Source organism: Mus caroli, unplaced genomic scaffold (assembly GCF_978045245.1).
Source record: "Mus caroli unplaced genomic scaffold, Mus_caroli_1 scaffold_3, whole genome shotgun sequence".
NCBI classification, from domain to species: Eukaryota; Metazoa; Chordata; class Mammalia; order Rodentia; family Muridae; genus Mus; species Mus caroli.
The window spans coordinates 117,266,436-117,280,476 of record NW_028227258.1 but is presented as its reverse complement, the minus strand read 5'-3'; the positions used below and the strand labels follow the sequence as shown (position 1 = coordinate 117,280,476).

Sequence of the window (14,041 nt, the reverse complement as noted above, 5' to 3'; positions counted from 1 at the left end):
TGGTGGAGGAACAAAATATAACAGACTCTGCAGTTTTTTTTTTAAATATGCTTTTATATTTTGTATGGTTTTTGTTTTGTTTTATTTTGTTTTGTAATATAGTTTTCTTGTAATAATGTGTTTTTCTTTTTGTTTTTGTTTTGAGAAAGAACTTAAAGTAGGGTGAATAGAAGAAGATCTGGAAGGAATTGGGAAATAATATAACTAAAATATATTTAAATTTAATAAAAAAGATAAACAACATTAGTGGGTCTAAATTATTCAAAAGTGATAAAATCAACAAGTAAATCAACGTTGGAACATATGCATATCTATTACCCTGCACAAAAGTCAAATCCAAGTGCGTCAAGGACATCAAAATGAAACCAGAAGCACAAAACCATTTAATCAGATCTGATAGAAGACAAATTGGAGAGTAGTCTTGGAATCTTTAGCACAGAAGACAACTTTTGAAACATAGCTCCACTCAGGAGAGCACTAAAATCTACACTTAATAAAATGAAACCTCATGAGAATGAAAAGCTTCTGTAAGGTAAGGACACTATCAAAAGGACAAAACTAGTCTTCATATGGAAAAAGTTTTCACCAACTGTATATCTGACACAGGGCTTATATCCAAAATACTTAAAGAATTCAAGAAACTAGACACCAACAAACCAAATACCTCAATTGAAGTAGAGTACAGATAGAAACATAATTCTCAAGAGAACAATCTCAAATGGCTGAAAAACTCTTAAAGAAATATTCAACATACTTATTCACCAGAGAAAAGCAAATCCAAATGTGTCTGACATTCCATCTTACACCAGTCAGTGAGGCTAAGATCAAAAACAAAAGTGACAGTTCATGCTGGTGAGGATGTGAATCAAGGGGAACACTATGTTGGTGGATTGAGAAACTTGCACAGTCACCTTGCAAATAAATATGTTACTTTCTTAGAAAATTGGAAAGTGATCTGCCTTAAGACTTTACCTTAGCACTCCTGGGTATATACCAGCAGAAGTCTCCATCCTACAACAAGGATGCTTACTCAATTATGTCCTATGCAAGCTTAATGTATAAAGCCAGAATCTGGAAACAACTTAGTTGTCCCTCAACCAAAGAATGGATTAAAAAATGTGTGCAGTTACATAATGTAGTATTACTCAGCTGTGAAAAATGACATCTCCTTGGGTCCTTGAAGAGGTTTGCAGCCCCATAGGAGGAACAACAGTATGAAAAAAACAGTAGCTCTAGAGCTCCCAGGGACTAAACCACCAACCAAAGAGTTCACATGGAGGAACCCATGGCTCCAGCCGCATATGTAGCAGAGGATGGCTTTGTGGGACATCAGTGAGAGGAGAGTCCCTTGGTCTTGTGAAGACTCAATGCCCCAGTGTAGGGGAATGACAGGACAGGAAAGCAGGAGTGGTGGGGTTAGTGAGCAGGAGGGAGAGGTAGGGGATGGAATTGGGAGGATTTCAGAGGGGAAAATGAGGAAAGGGGATAAAATTTGAATGTAAATAAATAAAATATCTAATAATATAAAAATTGTATTGCAAAAAATAATGACATCATGGAATTTGGAACAAAAAAATTACCATAATGAGTGAGGTTACCCAGACTCAGAAATACAAACATGGCATGTACTCACTTATAAGTGGATCTTAACTGCTACAATCTAGAAACATGGAGAAACTAAGTAACCAATAAGGACTTAAGGGAGCATGCTAGGATTTTTCAAATTGTAACAAATGTGAATACTATCTTTATATAAAGAATTTATTCTTTTGTTATGTTTATTAAGATGTACTATGACTTCTTTGACTATTTTTTGTTTTGTAAATTTAAATGACCTTATACTTTTCAAAATTATGCCTTTTTGTGTGCTTGTCTATTCTACCAATCTATTTATAACTTCAAAGATAAACAGTTAAAGTTTTGCTGAAAAAAATACTATAATTGTACAAATGACAATACAGAAAATGGATAAATTATGGCTGGAGCGATGGCTCAGCCATTAAAGGCTAGGCCCACAAAAAAATATATATATAAGAAAATAGATGAATTATTGAGATAAAAATATGAGGTGAAAACTTCTCAATTTACAAATTAATTTAGGTGAAAAGTAACAATGAAGTTTGTGAAAGTTAAAGAATAATAATGAAAGAAAAGACAATGTAAAGTATAACAAATAAAAGTTAACAATTAAAGTATCAGTATATCAATAATTCAATATTATTTTTTCCAGTAAAAAAGGTAATTCATATCTCATGGCAAACTGTCAATTTCAACTACTTTGAAATGGGTTTGGAACCATATGTGAAAAATCTGAAAACACTGAATAATTTTAATAGTGAGCTTTTCAACCTTTTAAGACAGTTAAGTGGGTGGGGGAGTGGGTGAGGGAGCGTGTGGGGGACTTTTGGGGTAGCATTGGAATTGTTAATGAAATACCCAATAAAAATAAAATAAATAAAATTTAAAAAGCAATAACATAAAAAAAAGACAGTTCATTCATACATGCATATTCTTGGGAGAAGTAGCCACTCTAAGGCATTTTTCTGCATCTCTATCATATCAGCCATGTTCTCCTGCCATTGGTCAAGGAGAAGTACAATGAGATAATTTAATGTACAGGATGATATTCAAGTGGCATTAATGTTATTTTATCACAATTGCTCTGTAGTACAGCTTGAGATAAGGAGTAGTGAATCCACCAGAGGTTCTTTTATTGTTGAGAATAGTTTTTGCTATCCTAGGTTTTTTGTTATTCCAGATGAATTTGCAATTTGCCCTAATTCTGTGAAGAATTGAGTTGGAATTTTGATTGGGATTCCATTGAATTGACAGATTGCTTTCAGCAAGATAGTCATTTTGACTATATTAATCCTGCCAATCAAAACAACTCTGAGATTCCACCTCACACCAGTCAGAATGGCTAAGATCAAAAATTCAGGTGACAGAAGATGCTGTCAAGGATGTGGAGAACAAGGAACACTCCTCCATTGTTGGTGGGATTGCAAGCTGGTACAACCACTCTGGAAATCAGTCTGGTGGTTCCTCAGAAAATTGGATATAGTACTACCAGAAGATCCAGCAATTCCTCTCCTGGCGATATACCCAGAAGATGTTACAACTTGTAATAAAGACACATGCTCCACTATGTTCATAGCAGCCTTATTTATAATACCCAGAAGCTGGAAAGAACCCAGATGTCCCTCAACAGAGGAATGGATACAGAAAATGTGGTACATGTATACATTGGAGTACTACTCAGCTATTAAAAAGAATGAATTTATGAAATTCCTAAGCATGTGCCTGGAGGGCATCATCCTGAGTGAATTAACCCTATCACAACAGAACTCACTTGATATGCACTCACTGATAAGTGGATATTAGCCCAGAAACTCAGAATACCCAAGATAAAATTTACAAAACTCATGAAACTCAAGAAGAAGGAAGACCAAAGTATGGACACTTCGATCCTTCTTAGAAGGGTGAACAAAATACCCTGGAAGGAGTTACAGAGACAAAGTTCAGAGCAGAGACTGAAGGAATGACCATCCAGAGACTGCCTCACCTGGATACCCATCCCATAAACAACCACCAAACCCAGACACTATTTCAGATGCCAACAAGGTTTTGCTGACAGGAGCCTTATATAGCTGTCTCCTGAGAGGTTCTGCCAGTGCCTGGTGAATACAGAAGTGGATGCTCACAGTCATCCATTTGACAGGGTACACGGTCCCCAATGAAGGAGCTAGAGAAAACACCCAAGGAGCTGAAGGGGTTTGCAGCCCCATAGGAGGAACAACAATATGAACTTACCACTACTCCCAGAGCTCCCTGGGACTAAACCACCAATCAATGAAATCACATGGTGGGACTCATGTCTGTAGCTTCATATGTAGCAGAGGATGGCCTATTCAGTCATCAATGGGAGGAGAGGCCCTTGGTTCTGTGCAGGTTCTATGTCCCAGTGGAATGCCAGGGTCAGGAATTGGGAGTGTGTGGGTTTTGGAGCAGGGGGAGTGGAGAATAGGGAATTTTCTGAGCAGAAACCAGGAAAGGGGATATCATTTGAAATTTAAAAAAAGAAACTATATAATAAAAATGTTATTATATTTTTCTAATTCATTATATTTTTCTAATTCATTATTTTCTAATTCATTTTATCGGTGACATTTCAAGATGAAACTAGGTGTCATGGCGAATGCTAAAATTTTTATGAGTGACGAAAATGTCACAACAAAATAAATAAAAAAGAATAAAAAATATAATGTATTTACAAAGTAACTTTGGGACTCTTATTTTTGTTTTTACTAATATTTATTCCTGATAGCTGCTACTTACTGGTAGCTTTAAAAACCAAAATTCGCAAAAACTGTATTGTTTACCCTCCCCATTACATTTTTAAACTCAAATATAACATTTTCTCTTGATGTTTTAAAATATTTATAAAATAAAATGAAAGGTCATAGTATGATCCTTTGTTTTAATCATTGAGAATTCTCCATAATAATTGATCATGGTGACCTGTAGTGTTGTTGATATACCCTCCATTGAAGAAAACTGATTTTCCCTCTGCCATTACTATCAATTGTGAATAGTTCCTAGGCTGTGTTTAAAATTTGTGCCCACTTCCCTTCCTTCATGCTGGAGATTTGGTCTGCTTTGAGCTCGGGTAAGTTTTCTGCATGATTAATCTGGAATAGATGAAACAAAATTTAGCATAAAGCTAAAAAGAGAGCTATGAACTTTTATTTACTGAAACCGTTTTTAGACTTAATATTTGATTTGTTTTCAATATTTGAAATGTCTCAATTAGCCTTATGCAAAATACAATTTTTAAATTCTAATCTTATTGGAAGTTCTATAATATTATAACATGCTTTTATCAAAATTTATAAGAAACAGTGATTCATACATTCACTTAGGAGTTTTTTTTTTCCAGGAAAAATAATTTATGACTTGAAAATTTCAACTTTTTAAACCATTTATCATTTTAATTCAAATGTAAATGGCAGGTTATAATTTATTTAACCTAATTATTTTAAGACTAAGTTAACTATTACCAGAAATAAATGAAGCAAGCATCAAGTTAATATATACATTGTTAAACATTAATTTTCCTGAAATAAAACTTATCAGTGTCTGTTTCTCAGTGATCAATAGCATTGTGCCGAGGTATAGTAACTGGAATTGCAGATTAAAACTTCAGTGAAGCCCATGAACTTAGCTAAATTTCCACAATTTTATCTGTAAAGTTCAGTTATTCAGAGTTAAATATAAATTGTAAGAGTATGATATGAATCATACTGTTAAGAAGTATGGTAAGAGGTCAAAGATCAAAGTGATGTACGGAAAGACCTGTCCTGGATTTCCACAGGTATTAAGCAAAGCTCCTCATTTAACATCATACCTGCAGGTGGTACTCAAGGAGCTATTTCCCATGGCTGCTTTCAATTTTACTCATGTGTGTACTTTTGTGAACATTTATTTGAGTAAATGTTATGTGATGTAGGTCCATTCTTGGGTATGAATTCATGTAGTGGGCAGAAGAGGAAGTCAGTAGTTGTTCTGATTGAATGCTTTCTCCCTTACTCCTCTAAGTCAAGGTCTTCGTTTGAACTTGGAGCTATTCAGGCTAATAGCAAGTCCTAAAGGCTTACTTGTCTCCACCAAAACAATGCTGAGTTTAAAGACATGGGTGTGGGGACTTGAACTCAGCTCCTCTTCCTTGTGCAACAAGTATTTTTATCCACTGAGTAAACTGCCCAGGTCAATACTTTCTATATCACGTTGTAGAACTCTAAAATAAAGCAATGCATTTTGTCTGAAAATGTTAACCTCCTCTATTCCTGAGCCATAAACATATGAGGGCCATAAAAATAGCATTTTAAGATATTTATAGCTGTAACAATTTCATTTTTTTCATAATATGTCATTACCTCTATATACTTTTAAGTTTACTATCAGAAAAAAATGAAATATCCTCAGTGAATATTTCCCATTCATGATTATGTTACTAACCTTGGTGGAAATAATAATAGCTCTTATTTAATTAGTCCTTTTTTCCTTTAATATATAAAGAATTCCAATAGAGAGCACACAAAGGATATATATGTATATTGAACATACCCTCAGCAGCATGTATACTAAATGTGGAATTATATAGAAAACATTAGTGTGGCTCCTGCACAAGTATGGCAAACAAATTCAGTGCTTCATATTTTCTGGAAGTAACATGTTGGTTGGGAAAGAATATGATCAACTATATAAAAATTTAAAATAAGAAAACAAATTATTCTCTAATTTTTTTTTACAGTACTGTTGTTATCCTTCTCCAGGTCTGCCCTCTGACTGTTCCTCATTCCATACCTCCCCGCCTCACTGTATCCAAGAGGGTGTCGCCACACCCCACTCCTCACCCCCACCAAACCAGACCTCTTCAATTCCTGGGGACCTCAAGTCTCCCCACGGTTAGGTGCATCTTCCCAACTGGGCCAAAGCAAGCAGTCTTTTGCTATATATTCCAACACCTCTGACCAGCTAGTGTCTGCTGCCTCGTTGGTGGCTCAGTGTCTGAGAGATCTCAGGTGTTCAGGGTAGTTAAGACTGCTGGTCTTCCTATGTGGCCACCCTCCTCAGCACCTTCTTCCAGCTTTTCCCTAGCTCAACCACAGGGGTCCCAGAAATACTAAATACCATCACCTCTTTGTTCAACTGACAAACTTAAGGAAAAGGGGTTACTAATTTGTGTACCTCTAAATTTAAAACCAGAGACTTCAGGACCATTGCCAAGATACATGATAATATATTATGAAATTTAAAATGATGCCTTACATTTTAGGGAATCTATAAGCTGAATCTGATTAACTTACTTAAGTAATAGGAAATGTTTCTCCTATTTAAAAAAACTGGTGTGGGGTTTGTGTTTATGTGTGTTGCTGCATTTATGCATCTGGTTGTGAGGTTTGCATATGGACCTGTGTACATGCATGCTGAGGCCAGAGTAAAATATGGGGGGTCTTTCTCGGGAGGGGGTGTCTTTCTCTATTGCCCCCATTCCCTTATTCCTTTCAGTGTCTCTCACCAAACCAGAAATTTACTCTGTGAACTAAACTGCCTGACCAGAGAATTGTGGAGATCCCCCCTCGTCACAGTCCCACAGTATCAAAATATCAAACAGAACATTTGGTTTCTGAAGCACTGCAATTTGAAATGTCTGAGGAAAGATTTTCTCCCATGTGTTCTCATTGCTCCTTTATGGATAGTTGCTTTTCCTAGTCTTATTATCATGACAAATAAGAAGTAGCTACTTCAAATTACTTTGTCATCATTCTAGATAGTGAGAACATGGGAATCATATAACCAAGAATATACTTTCTCCTATTGAGATCAGAAATTATACCTTTAAATTCTCATCAACATTACTGTCCATCAATAAGCTGAACAAGGATGACACCAACAACATGCCGAACTAGATAGGGAAGAGCCCACAAGGCCTCAACCCTACACAAAGAAGTATAGTTAGCTAAGTAAAGCTGGAAGGACAAGAGGAGACCTTCCTTAGGCAAGAGGCCATTAATTAGTTGTCCAGGGATAAACGGTCAGCTCCAAAAACATACAAGTAACATTATGTAGATTCAACGGGTTATATGTAGGGATATATGGGTATATTTATTTAGTATTGATTAAAAATAAGGTTATGTATTTGAAAGAATGGGGATGTGAAGGGACAATTTGGAGAGACAAGTGTCATTAAAATATGATATCAACAACAACAACAAAAGGTAGAAAAATAAACAATTAAAAAGACACAGAAGCCTACAGATTGAGTTCCAGGACAGCCAGGGCTAAACAGAAAAATTCTGTCTTGAAAAACCAGAGAAGAAAAGAAAAGAAAAGAAGAGAAGAGAAGAGAAGAGAAGAGAAGAGAAGAGAAGAGAAGAGAAGAGAAGAGAAGAGAAGAGAAGAGAAGAGAAAAGAAAAGAAAGGGAGGGGAGGGGAGGGGAGGGGAGGGGAGGGGAGGGGAGGGGAGGGGAGGGGAGGGGAGAGACAAGACAAGAAAAGAAAAGAAAAAGAAAAAGAAAAAGAAAAAGAAAAAGAAAAAGAAAGAAAAAAAGAAAAAGAAAAAGAAAAAGAAAAGGAAAAGGAAAAGGAAAAGACACAATGACCTAAAGCAACTAGGGGAAGATCCGGTGAGTTTGGCTTATAAATCTTGTTCACAGTGCATCATGAAAGGAAGCCAAGGGAGGAACATAAGGCACATAAGGCAGGAACTGAAGCACAGAACATGAAGGAAGCAGAACTGCTATTTCAAGCCATGATATGAAGTTTTCACAATGGCTCCAAATGGATACTTTACCTCTGACTTGCAAGGAATCAGTACCTCTGTGCATCACACACAGACAGACAGATAGAAACACACACACATACACACACACACATACCACATGCAACACACACATACTGAAAAACACTAAAAATGTTAAAACATTAAAGCCAAACACTTCTAAAATTCAAACCTATTAAAAATTAATATGGAAGGTTAAGTGTATTTATATAAAAACATGACATACTTTCTAGATGAAAAATGCTTTGTAGTTTTAATTAACTGAGAAAATATTTCTGGATAAACATCTCAGGAGTTGCTTTCAAGCTTACATTTTTACTTTATTTTATTTTAAGCGAGAATTTTCTTATTATCATGTTATAGGAACAATCTTTGTAATAACTTTGGCTACAAAAAGGTTCCAAAGAATATAGTTTAATCATATATTTACCACTTCTCCAACTCCACTTAGATCTTTCCAAAGACAAAAACAAAACAAAACGGACAAACTAACAAAAGCATATCTAAGACACTGAGCCATGAGGCTAGAATGATGGTCCAGTAGTTATGAGTATCAGATGCTTTCAGTGGGACAAGGGTTAATCCCCACCACCCATAAGGAAACGCAAAATTATAACTCCAGTAGCAGAAAATCCAATGTCCTTTTCTGTTTGATGTGGACAGCAGGCATGCTTTTGATATACAGACAGAGAAGCAGGCAAACACTCATACATAGAAAACAAAATAAGAACAAACAAAAAAATCTCAGAATCTATTTTGTATTGGTTAAATATTCCTGAGGACAGTTACTGCCCTATGGTGTGGATGATGTAAATACACAACTGGAGAAAATAGGTTTCCCTTCCCTTAACATTTATTAATTATAATTAAAACTTTGTGCCACTTTCCTTTCTCTTTGTGGGTTTTTTGTTTGTATTGAATTTCTGCAAGTCCTATGGGTGTTTATACAATCTCTGTGAGTTTATATACGTGTTAGCCATGTTGTGTCTGGGAGAAGTTATTTCCTTACAATGTTTCATCATGTCTTGTTCTTACAGTCTTTCTGTTTCCTCTTCTTCATAGTTCCATGAGCTTTGAGTGGAACATACGAATGACAAGTACAGTGCATTTAGTTCTGAATATTCTAAGTATCTTATTCTGGACATTTTCCAGTTGTGGACTGTGTGCTAATTACCATCACTAAAATAAAATGATTCCCTGATCAGGGTTGAATCATGCATTGAACTGGCACCCAAGTGTGGAGATTGTTGAGTCCCTGGTAGAGTTCCTGGCTCTACAGGTTGGCTGGCTGTTACAAATACATGGATTAGAATAAATGCCTGAAAGGGTCAGAAAAAGAGAACTATGGAGAACCATTAAGCCAATTCCCCAAAATACTAATTGGCATATTTTAACTGCAGCAAAATATTCATAGCATGAACTCTATCCTTCACTGAGTTGGGGGAAGATATAGTGTTTGCTTGAATATGCTTAGTAAAAAGACAATCATGAAGTGTTATGTCTATGCTTCACTCTGAGCGTCTTTTAAATTTGAATGCTAAAAGTTCTTATGTATTCATATGTACATTATAGAGCATATTTTACATGTTGTTGCAGATTCTTATTCTTTTCATGGCCAAATAGCCATCTCTCCTGGCCTTCCCTACATCTGATTCTGAACCTCCCTAGTTCCCCTACCCACCTCCTCCCTCCCAGTTCCCTTTCTCCCTTTGCCTCTTATGACTATTTTATTCCCCCTTTAAGTAAGATGTAAGATTCTTTGTTTGGGCTTTCCTTCCTTTTTAGGTTTAGGGGTCTGTGGAGTGTAACATGGTACCTTTATTTTATGGCTGATATTTACTTATAAATCAATACATACCATGCATATCCTTTTGGGGTTGGGTTACCTTGTTCATGATGATATTCACAAGTTCCATCAATTTGTCTGTATGTCTTGTCAATTGGTGAGTGTCAGATATTCAAATCCCCTACTATTTTTTTCATAAGGGTGACTTTTATTGGTTATTTTTAATATTGCCCCCTTTCTGTCCTCCCATCAGCAAAATGCCCATCCCATCCCACCTCCCCTTTGCCTCTAAGAGGATGATCCCCACCCACCCACCAACTCCCTCCTCACCCCTCTAGCATCCCCCTATGCTAGGGCATCAAGCCTCCTCAGCACTAAGAGCTTCCCTTTCCACTGACACCATATGTATCTGGAGCCATGGACCCAACCATGTATACTCTTTGGTTGGAGGTTAGTCTCTGGTATATTTAGGGGATCCGGTTATTTGATACTGTTGTTCTTCCTATGAGGTTGCAATCCCCTTCAGCTCCTTCAGTCCTTCCCCTACCTCTCCCATTGGGGTCAGCGGGCTCAGTCCAATGGGTAGCTGTGAATATCTTTATATGTATTAGTCAGGTGCTGGCAGAGCCTCTCAAGGAGACAGCTATACCAGGCTCCTGTCAAAAAGCTCTTCATGGCATCAGCAATTGTGTCTGGGTTTTGTGTCTCCAGATGGGATGAATCTCAAGGCAGGGCAGTCTCTCAATGGCCCTTCCTTCAGTCTCTTATCAAATTTTTGTGCTAAGTTTCCTTTAGGCAGGAACAATTCTGGGTTTTTGAGATGATATGGTGGCCCCATCCTTCAACTGGGGACCATGCCTATCTACTAGAGGTCTCTAGAAGTTCTTTCTCCCCTTTGTTGGGTATTACAGTAATGTCATCCCCATTAGGTCCTGGGATTCTCTCTCTTCCCTGGAGTCTGGGACTTTCTTGTGGCATAATTCCAGACTCCCACTATTAATGTGTGAAGATCGATGTGCAATTTAGGCTTTAGCCATGTTTCTTTTAGAGTTGTGGGTGTTCTTGTGTTGAGATATCATTTTGGTAGAATTTTACTTTGGTGAGTATGAAGTTTCCTTCCCTATCTCTTTTTATTAATGTTGGTTGAAAATCTATTTTATCGGATATTAGAATAGCTACTCCAGCTTGCTTCTTGGGTCTGTTCACTTGAATTTTTTTTCCAGCCTTTTACTATAAGGTAATATCTATGATTTGCTCAGATTTGTTTCTTGCATGCAACAGAATGGTATATCCTGTTTTCACATCCATTATGATAGCCTCTGCCTTTTTATTGGAGAACTGATTCTGTTGATGTCAAGAGACATTTTTGACCAGTCACTTATTTCCTATGACTTTGGTGTTGGTGGTGTTACTGTGGGGGGGGTGTGAGTGTGTGAGTTTGTGAGTGTGTGTGTGTGTGTGTGTGTGTGAGTGTGTGTGTGTGTGTGTGTGTGTGTGTGTGTGTGTGCTTCCCTTGTTTTTGCTACTATGGAATTACTTATCTTTGGTGTTTTCTTTGAAGTAATTATCCTTCTTGGGTTGGAGTTTTCCTCCTAGTATTTTCTATAGGGTTGGATTTGTGTATAGATATTGTTTGAATTTGTATTTGACTTGAAATATCTCTCCATCTATGGTGATTGACAGTTTTTCTGAAAATAATAGTCTAGGTTGGCACCTGTGGTTTTGTTAGAGGTTGCAATGTCTGACTAGGTGCTTCTAGCTTTAAGAGTCCCTGTTCAGAAGACCAATGTAATTCTGATAGGTCTGCCTTTCTTGTTACCTGGCCTTTTTCCTTGTCTCTTTAAAAAAAATTTTTTTTGTTTCATACTTGTGTTTTGTTTTGATTTGATTATTATATTCTGGTTCTGGTCCTGTCTAATTGATGTTCTATAAGCTTCTTTCTTATAGCCATCTCTCTCTTTAAGTTGGAAAAGGTTTTATCTATGATTTTGTTGAGACTATTTTCTGGTCCTTGGAGCTTGAATCTTCAACTTCTTCCATTTTTATTATTCCTAGGTTAAATCCGTTCATGGTATCTGAGATTTCCTAGATGTTTGGTGTCAGGAAATTTTAGATTTAATATTGTCTTTGAATGATGTATCAATTTCTTTGATTATATCTTCTATTCCTGAGTTTTTTTTCTTCAATTTCTTCTAATTTTATAAGATTTTATTTATTTTTATGTATATGAGTATGCTGTAGCTGTCTTCAGACACATCAGAAGAAGGCATCAGATCCCATTTCTTATGTTTGTGACCTACCATGTGATTGATGGGAATTGAATATGTGGCAGAAAATGGCCTAATTGACCATCATTGGGAGGAGAGGTCCTTTGTCTTGCAATTTATATGCCCCTATACAGGGAATGCCAGGGCCAGGAAGTAGGAATGAGTGGGTTGGGGAGCTGGGCAGGGGAAGGGTATAAGGGACTTTTGGGATAGCATTTGAATTGTAAATGAAGAAAATATCTAATTAAAAAAATGTTTTTTTTTTAAACCTCAGGAAGAAAAGTCAGTGCTCTTAACCATTTAGCTATTTCTCCAGCTCAAATCTCCTCTATTCTGTTGGTGATGCTTGCATCTCCAGTTTCTATTCTTTTACCGAAGTTTTCCATCTCCACAATTTCATCAGTTTGTGGGTTTTTTCATTGCTTCTATTTCCACTTTCAGGTCTTGTACAGTTTTACTTATTTCCTTTACCTGTTTAATAGTATTTTCTTGTATCTTTTTAAGGGATTTATTTGTTTCTTCTTTTAAAACCTCTATGTATTTGACTGTATATTCCTGTATTACTTTAAAGGATTTATTCATTTCCTCTTTAAAGGCTTCTATCATCTTTATAAGACTGGATTTAAGGTCATTTTCTTGTGTTTTGGTTGTGTAAGAATATCTAAGACTTGCTGTAGTAAGGTAGCTTTTCTTTGGAGGAGTGATATTTCCCTGGCTTTTGTTGATTGCTGTTTTTTTTTTTTTTTTTTTTTTGAAGGTCTTTGGACAGCTGGATATTTTTGGGCCCTGGGTATTTTTGTTGTAGTAGGTTTGCTAGGGAGTGAACATCAATGATCCTGGTATGGCAGGCCTCTGATGCATATGCTTAGACTCTAGGTTTCAGAACCTCCAGTTCTGTATGGTTTGGAGTCTCAAGTCCAATGAAGGTGGCCAGAGAGGTGTCAGGAGAGTGGAGGTCTGCCTGGAATGGCAGGCTGCTTTAGGGAAGCTTGGCTTGGCCCAGAAGGCTCCCAGAACAAGGAAGATGGTGGGAGGTAGTAGAGATTACCTGTGTGGTTCAGGAATCTGATGACAATGAAAATGTGGCAGGATCATGGAAGTCTAGAGCATTTTTAACTGACCAGATAAATTTTGATTCTTAGTAAACATTTCTTTCCACAAATCTAGAAATATCAAAAGAAAATTATTAGTTTTAAAAACTGATCTAGTTGCATATGTAGCAGAGGATGACCTTATCTGGCATCAATGGGAGATGAGGCCCTTGGTCCTGTGAAAGCTCAATGCCCCAGCATTGAGGGGTAATGCCAGAGCAGTGAGGTGGGAGTGGGTGGGTAGTGTGGAAGTACCCTCATAGAAGCAGGGGGAGGGCAGATGGGATAGGGTGTTTGTAGAAGGGAAACCAGGAAAGGCCATAACATTTGAAAAGTAAGTAAATGAAATTTCCAATTAAAAAACTAAGTATTTTTACTTTGGAGCTCATACATTGATTTAGAATGCGTGGTTGTATGGGTTACTACATTGATGTTTTACTAATTTATTTCAGGTACTCCAGGGCCTGTCAAGTTTTAAGAAATTATACTGCATACACTTTGAATGAAATGCTTAAATATTTGGTGATATTTTGTTAAATGATGTATTAGAGAACTT

General features: G+C 36.7%; 1 pseudogene; it reads left to right on the top strand.

The window, feature by feature from the left end:
* The first annotated feature begins 6,119 nt into the window (after positions 1-6,119).
* On the top strand, positions 6,120-6,219 carry LOC115030697 (U6 spliceosomal RNA; annotated as a pseudogene).
* Positions 6,220-14,041: the final 7,822 nt, after the last annotated feature.